Genomic DNA, 12548 nt, shown 5'->3' with positions numbered 1-12548 from the left:
TGCTATCAAATATGTGTGTTGCTTTGTAACATTGTGTAATTATTGTGTGAGTGCTAATTGTAATAATACATTAATAGAGATTGAAGATGTTTGAAGTACATAAAAAAACTATAGTCATTCATTGAAGTTATTGAACTAATTTTGAAAATTTATTGAACGAAGTGAGTATATTGGTCGCATAACCTAAGTAGCATACAAATCAAAAGGTTGTTTTTCTATGTGTGAATAACTATTGTTAACAGTTTGGTCACATAAGTTCAAATTAAGTAGCATATAAATCACATGATTGAATAACTATTCGTCCTCTTCCACGAAGACGTGGCATTTTTCTGTAAAAATAAAATTATGTATAATAGTACACAATGAATATGAGTAACTTATTCAATATGTAATTTTAATTAAGTAACTTCTAGATAAAAATGTATAACAACATAGACTACAGTATCTAAAATACTAAAGAAGTATTCCCTATAGGTCTGAAGTACAATAAGTGGCCACCATCACAATCAAATTATTGATATTTCTGATTAATCTATCTAAACTACCGAATTACATTATAATTATTTAAAATTACAGTATAGTATCTGAACTGGCCAACAGAATTTAATTTATCTAATAAACTAAATAAGTATTCCCTATAGGTCTGAAGTACAATAAGTGGCCACCATCACAATCGAATTATTGATATATCTGAATAGCCTATCTAAAGTACTAAAATGACGATCCAAATTAGATTATAGTTATTTAAAGGGAGAAGTATAATAAGCGGCCACCATCTCAATCGAATTGATATTTCTGAATAGCCTATCTAAACTACTAAAATGATGATCCGAATTAGATTATAGTTATTTAAAGGCTGAAGTATGTATATATATATATATATATCTAATATACTAAATAAGTATTCCCTATAGGTCTGAAGTACAATAAGTGGCCACCATCACATTCAAATTATTGATATATCTGAATAGCCTATCTAAACTACTCAAATGACGATCCAAATTATAGTTATTTAAAGGCTGAAGTATAATAAGCAGCCACCATCTCAATCGAATTATTGATATTTCTGATTAGCCTATCTAAACTACTGAATTTCATTATAGATATTTAAAATTACAGTATAGTATCAGAACTGGCCAACAGAATTTAATTTAAAACCAATTCCTACATTATTAACAATAGTTATTGACACATGTGATTCTCTATTAATTTAATATTACAATTAGCACTCACACAATAATTACACGATGATACAAAAACAACACACAAATTTGATAGCAGCACAAAACTGTCGGTAACACCTGGAATTAAAATAGAAAAACATTTGAAACTGCGATCGTAGCGCATTCTGCTGGATCCAATTTAAAACATACCAAGATAAAAAACAATTTTATTTATAAACCAAAAATTAACTGATCAATCACTGCACACTTAATATTTACCAATTTCAGTTAAAAGTGTACTTTACTAAAACTTCCAATTTTATATCTGGATAACCTCTATTGATATTCCTGATTAGCCTAATCTAAACTACCGAATTTCATTATAGTTATTTAAAATTACAGTATAGTATCAGAAACTGGCCAACAGAATTTAATTTAAAACCAATTCCTACACTATTAACAATAGTTATTCACACATGTGATTTGTATGCTACTTAATTTGAACTTATCTGACCAATTTTGACTGCAGATTAAAAATGTAAATTACAACAAATTATTTGAATTCCATTAGTTTAAAACTTGATTATCTAAAATGTCAACAATAGTTATTCACACATAGAAACACAACCTTTTGATTTGTATGCTACTTAGGTTATTTGAGGTAATGCAACCAATAATCTCTATTAATGTACTATTACAATTTTAGCACTCACACAATAATTACACAATGTTTTATTTTTTGTTTTCTTCCTTTTGCCTGTTGGCTGGCCTTTATAAACTTATAACGCGGCCACGTAGTACACTTTTTATAACTTTATTCTATTATATTTTAATGTTATTTGCCGTATTTTCTTTTGAAACATGAACTTTACAAAACAACACACACACATTGATAGCAGCACAAACTGTCGGGAAAACCTGGAATTAAAATAGAAAAACATTTGAAACTCCGATCGTAGCGCATTCTTCCAAGATCAACACTTAATAATTTACTAAGAATTTCACTTAAAAGCTAAAACTTCCAATTTTATTTCTGGATAATCTCTATCCTCCAAAGTGAGTACAGAATATATTGAAATAAGAAGTGGTGTTATGGTGTTATTTTTATATGTTTATGCTTACTCTATGCTTTCAAGACTATAATTGATTAAACGTATGGCTGTGTTGTAATATTATAATGTTTACATAGAACAACTGGTGAAAATTTAACTTTGCAATCTGCATTAGACTACTGATCAAGCACTTCATAATAACGTAATCTAAATGTAAACAAATGTTTCTGCCTCTTTGGTGAACTTCAGCTGAAAATATTCACAGCTGTTAAGTATCAGTTCACTTTGTATTACGTGTCATAGCACAGTCTGTCGGATCCAATATAAAACACTCCAACATCAACAATTTATAATTAAAAATTTAATTAAATTTGACCGAAATAAATAACTATAATGAAATTCAGTAGTTTGGATAGGCTATTCAGAAATATCAATAATTCTATTGTGATGGTGGCTGCTTATTATACTTCAGCCTTTAAATAACTATAATCCAATTCGGATAGTAGTTTGGATAGGCTATTCAGAAATATCAATAATTCGATTGTGATGGAGGCCACTTATTATACTTCAGCCCTATTGGAAAACCATCTTATTTGTTTATGTACACTCCTGAAGAATTAACAAAAAATATTGTACATTCAATAGCATTACGATAAATTAAGTTGTAAATTAAAAAAATATACTTGTTATAAAATTAGTAATTTAAAATTACAGTATAATGTCGGAACTGGCCAACAGAATTTAATTTAAAACCAATTCCTACACTATTAACAATAAGTAGTTATTCACACATGTGATTTGTATGCTACTTAATTTGAACTTATGTGACCAATTCTGACTGCAGATTAAAAAATGTAAATTACAACAAATTATTTTAAATCCAATTAGTTTAAAACTTGATTATCTAAACTGTTAACAATATTCACACATAGAAACACAACCTTTTGATTTGTATGCTACTTAGGTTATTTGAGGTATGCGACCAATATACTCACACAATACACACAAATTTGATAGCAGCACAAAATGTCGGGAAAACCTGGAATTAAAATAGAAAAACATTATGGCTGTGTTGTAATATTAGGCCTATAATGTTTACGTAGAACAATTGGTGAAACTTCATCTTTGCAATCTGCATTACACTACTGATCAAGCACTTTACAAATTTAAAATATTAACTTTCTAAATTTTAAATGTGAACAAATGTTTCTGCCTCTTTGATGAACTTCAGCTGAAAATATATTCACAGCTGTTAAGTATCAGTTCACTTTGTATTACGTGTCGTTCGTGGCGCAGTCTGGCGGATCCAATGTCAAACACTCAACCATCAACAACAATTTATTATTAAAAAATTAATTAAATAAACTATTAAAACTTGACCGAATTATGAATCCAAACCATTCTCGGATCCAACTGAAGACACACAAAAAGTTTCATTAAAATCGGTCCACCCGTTTAGGAGGAGTTTAGGACCATACACACGCACACAAGAAATATATATATAAAGATTGTATATCAATATATATATATATATATATATATATATATATATATATATATAATATATATATATATATATATATATATATATATATATATATAATTTCAAAAAATATTGAATGGCAAAACGTATGTGCTACCACAGAGCCCTCACTTTTTACGATTAAATTATTTTGTATTTGGCCGTTTCTTTCACATATGTGTTTAAATAAACAAATTAAAACATGATCGGAAGACAAAATACCTGTCAAATGACTTCTGTTTACATTAATTAAATTTGTATAAGTGGCAATAGCCTAATTTAATTTCAATAAATATTGAGTTGCAAGAAGTACTTGCTCCGCCGGGACTCGAACCTGGATCTCTCACTTGCCGGGTGAATGTGCTACCATTACACCACAGAGCCCTCATTTTTTCCGATTCAAAATGCAATAAAAATCCTGGTTGTGCTAATATAGTATTCTGTTATCGGTACAAATATCTCAATAAACATATTTATAACATGCTTGCTTCAAAATGCAAGATACAGACACTTTTGATATGACAATTTCTTATACATCTACATCTAAAAACCCTATATAGGCCTAAATAATGAAAAACTTATTTAAATATCCCCAAAAATATTTTTTATAATCATACATTAAGAATTTATAAATAATAATATTATATAAAATATTTGGACCAGATTGTTCCAACTTTTATTTAGAGGGATTAAATGGGTATTGTTTTGTATAATTAAAGCTTGTAACTCTCAGTAGTTTTATTTCCAACTAATTTTACGTTTGTTCCTAAAAGGGAAAATTTGTATTATATTATAAGGTGAGCCAGACTTTTTAAAATGTTTTATATTTTATATTAAATAATGGACATTGCTAAATATATACAGCTAATATTTCAGTGATCTAATAAATACAAAGCTTTTGGTGGTTTTGTATTTCCTTATATAGTGTATATAAAAGACTTCTAAAATATTCCTAAGCAATAAAAGACTAACGATAGCTGCATGTTTTTCATGAGAAAACCCATCGGCTCTCCCCGCTTCATTACTCACGCTGACCGAATTCTCACTGAGTAATGTTTCATCTCTCCAAGTCAGTTAACCGACTCAGTTTACTCGCCGATTCAAGTAATTATGCAAACAATTTCCCAAAGATTAGATCAATGAGTAATTTAATTTGTAAAATTTTACCTTTTCTCAATAATAACTTTTTATTTGTTATTTACTCCAAGAATATTTCCAAATATAATGAGGTGTTAATGTACTTTGGTGTATCCATTGTAAGCACAAAAAAAAACTACTAGAAATAACACAACCTACAATTATATATGTTCACTAATATTCTCGTTAACGATTAATTATACTTTGCCAAAAACTGAAACAGAGTTATGTTATTACACATAGTTTAAATGAAATTTAAACGGTAAAATGGAATATAAAAAGTTGTTTCTATAACTGTATCACTTAAATTATTAATTTTTAATCTCTTGTAAATTGGAAAAGGGTTCTTCTAGGGGTAATCTCAGTAACTGATTGGATAAATTAAATATGATAGACTAGATCTCTCTACAAATCTGGAGAATATTGATATTTAATTTTTGAGTTTAAACTAGTTCACGCGATAAAGTTTGATATTTTAATCCTGTTTAATTTAGCATTCACTAATTTTAACTTATGTTAAATATGTACCCTACTACAAAATACTTGAAAGTCTCTTTAGACATTTAAAGTAAATAATTCTCTTAGTAATCATTATACTTTTTAAATACATGAATAATTGGATCTTAAAAGAAAAGTTGCAGTTTAATGTAATACATTGTAAGGGGATTTCTTTTAGTACGCTTAGAGTACTGAAAGTATTAAAAACCCCTAAAATACACGTTCTTATTATTTGTTGAAACAAGTTATACATATATAATTGACTGTTCACGGAACAATTAATAAACGTATTATAAAATTCCTTAAAAACTAAGGAAATCCTTTTAATTTATAACATTTTATTATTACACTGGTACACTTTTACCGTTTTTGGTGTGATTAATAATCACACAAACTAGGATATAAATTGCTTTTGGTAAGACGAATACTGAGAGCAGAAACTTTGATTTATAATAAATTAAAGTAACTCATCTCTAAGTCCTTGTGCTGATCCTGGTCTTTGCAATCGCACTCTTGGTGTAGATTTTCCACGTCCTGCGTGTTGAACAACGTTGAACATGAAGCTGAACTATGAAAAGTCCTGGCCCTTGTCAAGCTTTATCATCGCATCTTGTTCTTGATCATGCTTACCTAACACAATATGTTAAGAAATAATCGAATTTTGTAAACAGAACTTCTTAAACTAATCAAAAACATTGAAATACCTGTCCTTTGTGGTTTCCGTGGATTTAAAAAATATATAGACAGCTGTGTATGTTTAAATTATGAATTTGTATTTTAGTTTTTACCTTCATTTCCTTGTTTACGTTACGACTAATAACAAAATTAGGTCGATTTTTGTTATCTGATTATTCATACACATACATCCAAAATACAAAAATAATACGATTATGTTTACTATTCTAGAGTATGGTTGATGTGATAAATTATTATCGCTTGGATATAATATCAACAGACACTATTCGATGACATTTTATTGTTAATTAGTATATCTGTAACTAAACAACCTCGTAGATTTGCTTAAAGTTTTCGCTTTGATGTATATAATTCAAGTAGTCTACATTGCAGTGCTCTTAAACTGCAATTGTATAGTTATTTGGTAAACAAGTTACCATGTTATTAAAAAAACCAATAATAATTACAAAAATCTGTGAAATTTTGTAGATTAAATATAATTTCATATAATTTTTAAATAGTCTGAGGTGATTTACCTTCAGTTAATAAATCGTGTATACCAATGAGAGCATGTGGGAACATTTTCATCCACAATATGAAGTTATCAAACCTCTGCCATAACACTAGTTGGTTTTTCGCACTGGCTTAATAAACTCTCCATAATTATTGTATAGTTGACATTGATTACCCACCTGCACTTTAATACATTATCACTTTAGTATTATTATGCAAGTTAAACAAGTGAAATTTTGTATTTTAAAAATAAAAAAATAAAATGTGACACATCTAAATATACATGTAGTATTTCTTAAATAAATGACCATATTAGAGAAGGTTAAATATAAGGAGCTGTTATATACTGTATGTTTGTGTTAAAAAGGGTTTGACCATATCTGCAAAGTATATTAAATGTTTTCAAATAATATTCTCTCTTTTTATTATGAAACCACTTCAATTATTAATAAAATGCTCTGAAATATTTTAGGTAAACAGTATTCAGCCACTAAACTCTCATATAAAGCGTTGTTTTTGATGTAATAAAAAAAATTATATTTTTTCTCGAATTAAGATGGAGTCACAAAAATGTACTATAACACATAACATAACTATAACTATAACATTTTCAACCTATTAATCTTTTAAAATAAAAACAAAACCTAACCAATTCACAAATTTTATGTTCCACACATACAATAACATGGTGTAACTTGTTAAAAGGTATGAAATACTGTTTTTTACAAATACTATTAATTTTTATTCATGTCTTATTATTCAATCGTTTTTCATAAATAACTCAAAAAGCTGACCCAATATAATTTATTGATTTTTTTATCCAAAGTAAAAGTAAAGTGTACATAGTCAAAAATATTCATAAAAACGTCGATACTCATAAAACACAAACAATTATCTAAAAAAGCCAATTCCACAGTTAAGATTAGAGTATTTCAGATAAGGTTTTTAAATTCATACTTAAAATACTTTATAGACATTTCTTTTTGCAACCGCCAATTAACAATCCAAAAATATATATTTGACACTGGAACATATTCATGACTTGAAAATAACTAGATTAATTATAAATAGTGATGTTTTAGGATAATAAAGTTGAAGAGTGAAACTAAGTTTATACTACGTACTACGTTGTAAGTATATAATGTAACACACATATTTCTCTGTAAAACTATATAATATACTAGAGAATAGATGCAATAATTCAATGTTAAAATACTAACAGGTGTCGCTAGAGTCAATAACCGCAATATGTAAGATTTTGCGCTTTGGATTTGACATAGAAAGAGACCACAACTTCATAACCTGTGTGTGACCAGGCACAGTGTTTTTCAATACCTTCGACTCTCCTACTTATGCTGTATAATAAAACCCCCGCACATGCTAGAAGCCCACGAGGATGGGCGTAATGAGCCTTAAGAGAGGATCTGCCTCTATTCTTTTATAACAATATTTGAATGCGCGGCATGTGTTACAACAATTTAAGCACACAGAGTTAAATATGTTGGCTACTATAGGTACTTCCTTGTACACAGTTCCTCACCGCCTGGTTGTCAAAAGTATTCAAAGTTGACTTTTATCCCGTCGTATGTAATACTGTAATCGTTTAAATGCCTTTATTAGTTAAGGAAAGGATTGTTAAATGTTGAAACTGGGTTTTGTGATTATCAATCGACCTGACATTAGAATTGACATAGGCAGTTCATAAACCATATACATTATAAAAATTAACTGAATACTCTCTATAAACACTATCCTCGTAAGTATTATTCCTTACATAAACAACCGAAACTGTAAATTGATAATGTTTGTTTCGGTAATTCTATAAACATTTTCAGAACAACACAATTTAAATTAATCTTGTGGTATTTTTAGTCCTTTTACAAATATAGGTGATTTAATGATTGTCAAACATACGTGATTAAGTTTCTAATTTATTTATACCCAAAGAGAACATTAAAGTCTAAATGTCAAATCAATAAAACGAACCGACTTAGTCTATTATTACTCTGGGTCTAAGAACATACCAGAGGGATTAATATTGTAATACCTAGAGTTCTTCATAGCAGAAATCTAGTCACCACATTTAAATCCTAAATACTGATTAACAATTTAACTTTAAACCACTCAATTATATTTATTTAACCATGTTTTCCTGCTTTTTAGACATATGTCAATTCACTCAAAAAAACTATAGCTGAACTTTAGTAAATACCAAAATTTTGGTGATAAATTTATGTAATGTATATTTGTCAAAATGATGTCTCGAGAACTGAACAATCAAATTATAATATTTGTATGAAACTTTTACACGGACCAGATCGAGATCAATGGGAGTGAATAAAAAGAATAAAAAAGAGAGAATCTTTTCTTTGAATAAAAAATAACTTATTAATATTACCATTGATTGTTCTATTAATAATTATGAGTGGTCACTCCTCAATTATTTAAATTCTGGAAGTCACGCATAAGTTACTACTCACGCTTATTAGGAAAAATGTAATCACATTCACAAATATGTGATTTAGTATTAGACTTTTGCAATAGTAAGGTGTATTTAATATTACTATACTACATTAATATTGCTATATAATTTAGTTATTGTAATTTAACTAAAATAATATTTAGTTATAGCGAAACATGTTAAGTATTTGAATAAGTCAGTGGAGTCCAGTATGGAATTCTTACTGTAATACTAAGGTTGACTGATTTTTTTTCGTGTACCATAAGAGTACAAAAATGGGTTAAATTATTTTTTATTCTGGTAAAATGTTCACAAGTATAGAAATTTATTACATGTAAACATTTATACATATTTCAGTTGGGCTTTTTTAGTAATAATCCGTCATTATTCACTACTTTGAACTCACTGTTAGTATTTATGCTACTACCGAATACTGGGAAGATAGCTGTGAGACATAGCTAAGAAAATGGTTTTCTAAAACGATTCTATGACTCTATCACCTGTATGAATCAGATTCAAAATTCAAAGTTCAATATCTTAAAAAATATAATGACGATTCTTCATGTACGATTTATGTACATGAGAATAAAAAACAACCCAAAGAGCAAATTTAACCGAAAAAGTACCTTAGCGTTTATAAAAGAACATACCAGAGGGATTTATCTTGTATAGCAATCATACCAATGCAAGATATGTGATAAAAAGATTAGCAAACTTACATTTCTATTTACTTCGCGTTAATAATTTTAGAATATATTTTTTATAGGTTATTATTTACTTTAAACCATAATAAATGCACAAGTATAGTTATTTATGCAGCGATGAATTGTTGATAAAAATAGGATAAACTACGTACTGTTGATATCGAGATAGTGAGACCAGAAACTATGACCTATGAAAAATAAAAATAACTCACTGTAGGTCCTGGTCCTTTTTTTTTTTTTTTTTTTTTTTTAACAGAGGGCCAGGTTTCCTAGGCCTGGTAGTTGCCTCTCAGCCATCCGGCTTATTGTGCACCCTCTCCCAGGTTTAAGCTGTATCAAATCCCAGGCCTTTACAAAACCATGAGATCTTCTGAACAATGCCTTCCTGTTCCAACCCCTCTTCCGTATGCATAAGAACACCTTAGGGATCTTGAGCGTTTGCTCTGTAATGCCGGACATTCAAATATGACGTGCTTGGCTGTTTCGTCAGCCTCGCCACATTTCCTGCACAGTGTTTCCTGAACTGGAATACCTATTCTGTTCAGGTGACTTCGGAATATCCAATGACCTGTAATAAAACCAGTCACCTTTCTGATCTCCGTTCTACTCATTCTAAGGGCATCTGCTGCAATGTTCCTTGATGGTCCCTTGAGCATCCGCTTTGCCTGTACATTCCCCTCAGTGTTTTCTCCAATGTTGTAGGTGTTTGTTAGCCATCCACTTGGTAAACTGATCTACGTGCTAAGTTATATGAGACCCCACACGTTGGTTCAGGACCGGTAAGAAGACGGTTGGCTCCCAAGTTAGCGCAACCGTCTGCCCCTTCATTTCCTGTGATTCCTCTATGTCCAGGCACCCAAGTTAGAATAACTTTATTGGTTTTCGCCAGCAATTTCAAGACCTTATGGCATTCCCAGACTGCCTTCGAATTACAGTCATGGTTGGCCAAGGCCTGCAGAGCAGCCCTGCTGTCCGAGTTAATGTAGATGTTTTTTGCCTTTGTAGCCCCTTTCCACATTAACTCTTGCACATTCTGCAAGGGCTGTAACTTCAGCCTGAAAGACAGTTGCCAGTTTACCTAGGCTAAAGCTTAAGTTAACCCTCGGTCTGGCTCCCCAGACCCCTGCCCCAGTACCCTTCAGAGTCTTTGACCCGTCCGTGTACCAGGTTAGAGCCTTCTTCATGTAGTCAGGCTCACCTTTTGACCATTCCTTCCTCTCAACAATGTTGACTTGAAATGGTTTTTCCCAGTCCGTAACCTTTGCCATTCTGTCAGACATCATTTCTAGAATATCCAGTTTGAGAATGTCAACGATCTTGGAGTGCTTACTAGCATGGTGATAATGCCAGTTCCCATTGCACTTCAGTCTGTAGGCAGCCATTCCTAGCCTCTCCTATGACGAATATGTCTAGGGGTGGGAGGTTTAGCACTACTTCCATAGCAGCGGTTGGTGTTCCTCTCATGGCACCCGTTGTCCCCAAGCATGCCAACCGCTGTACCTTTGACAGGTTTTTTGCGGCAGTCACCTGTTGGACCTTTTGGCCACCATACCACTGAGCCATACACCATCATTGGCCTAATGACTCTGGTGTACAGCCAGTGTGACATGTCGGGTCTAAGCCCCCATGTGCATCCTACTGCACGTCTCACCATCATCAATGTAGTCTGAGATCGTCTGATTATGTATTCCATATGACAATTCCAGGTGAGTTTATCATCCAGTTTGACACCTAGATATTTGAACTCCCTGCTTAACTGTATCTGGCCCCCACATAGGACTGGCTGTGTGATTTCCAGTTTCCTTCTTCTTGTAAATGGTATCATGACGGTCTTCGAAGGATTTACTACAAGTCCTTCTTCGTCACACCATCGCTCCACAATGGCCAGTGCTCTCTGCATCATTTCCAGGACACGTTACCATATGCTTACCTCTTATGAGTATAACAACATCATCTGCATAGCCTTGAGCATACATACCCTGTTCATTCAGAGTCCAGAGTAAGTCATCCACAACTATGTTCCACAGGCTTGGTGATAATAGGTCCTGGTCCTGGTCCTCTCTCTGAGCCTCACATCGTGTTCCTTATTCGGTAGTTCTCCGAGGTGCTAGGATTAGAGTGGATTTTGAATATACTACTGAACAGCTCAAAACATTTAAATATACCGAAACTTTCTACCGTTGTTTCCATGGATATAAGAAATTTCGATGTGTACTTCTGTAGGGGACATAACAGCTGTTTCTTTAATAAGAGTCTATAAGTTACACTACGCAAGTCATGTTCTTTTACAATTATGTACACAACCACAAGATTTATATTTACTTATTTTCTAGTCTAGTAGCCAAACATTTAAGACTATAAGCAAACAGCCTAGAGTTTCGTAAATGTGATGAAATCTTTTGTCCATAAATGATCCTCAGAAAAAAGGATGTTTCGTGCGCGTGTCGTATTAAAAGTTACAACGAAGAAAAAAGTATCAAGCGCTATGTTTATCAAAAATATTTGTTTTATTAAAACCATTTTAATCAGCTGTCGTACACGTAAGTGATAGTGATATCACCGTCAGCCAACGGTATGGAGAGACTAAATTAGCCATTTTCAGCCAAGTATATGTTATTGATGTTATTAAACACTAAAATTTTCACAAAATGTATCCTACGACACTTTAAATCTATGAATAATTCTTTGTAAAACACAATAGGATACTAATCTTTATATTTTTACTCCAACCTTGGTCATTAGACGTTCTCAGCGTGCCCTAGTCTCACATGTCCTACGTGTTTGGGGCTTGTATCACTTACGCATTTCTACACAGCCCTGCAG

Source organism: Homalodisca vitripennis, unplaced genomic scaffold (assembly GCF_021130785.1).
Source record: "Homalodisca vitripennis isolate AUS2020 unplaced genomic scaffold, UT_GWSS_2.1 ScUCBcl_412;HRSCAF=2350, whole genome shotgun sequence".
Taxonomy (NCBI): Eukaryota; Metazoa; Arthropoda; class Insecta; order Hemiptera; family Cicadellidae; genus Homalodisca; species Homalodisca vitripennis.
The sequence above is the reverse complement of the archived record's forward strand: the minus strand, read 5'-3'. Positions refer to the sequence as shown.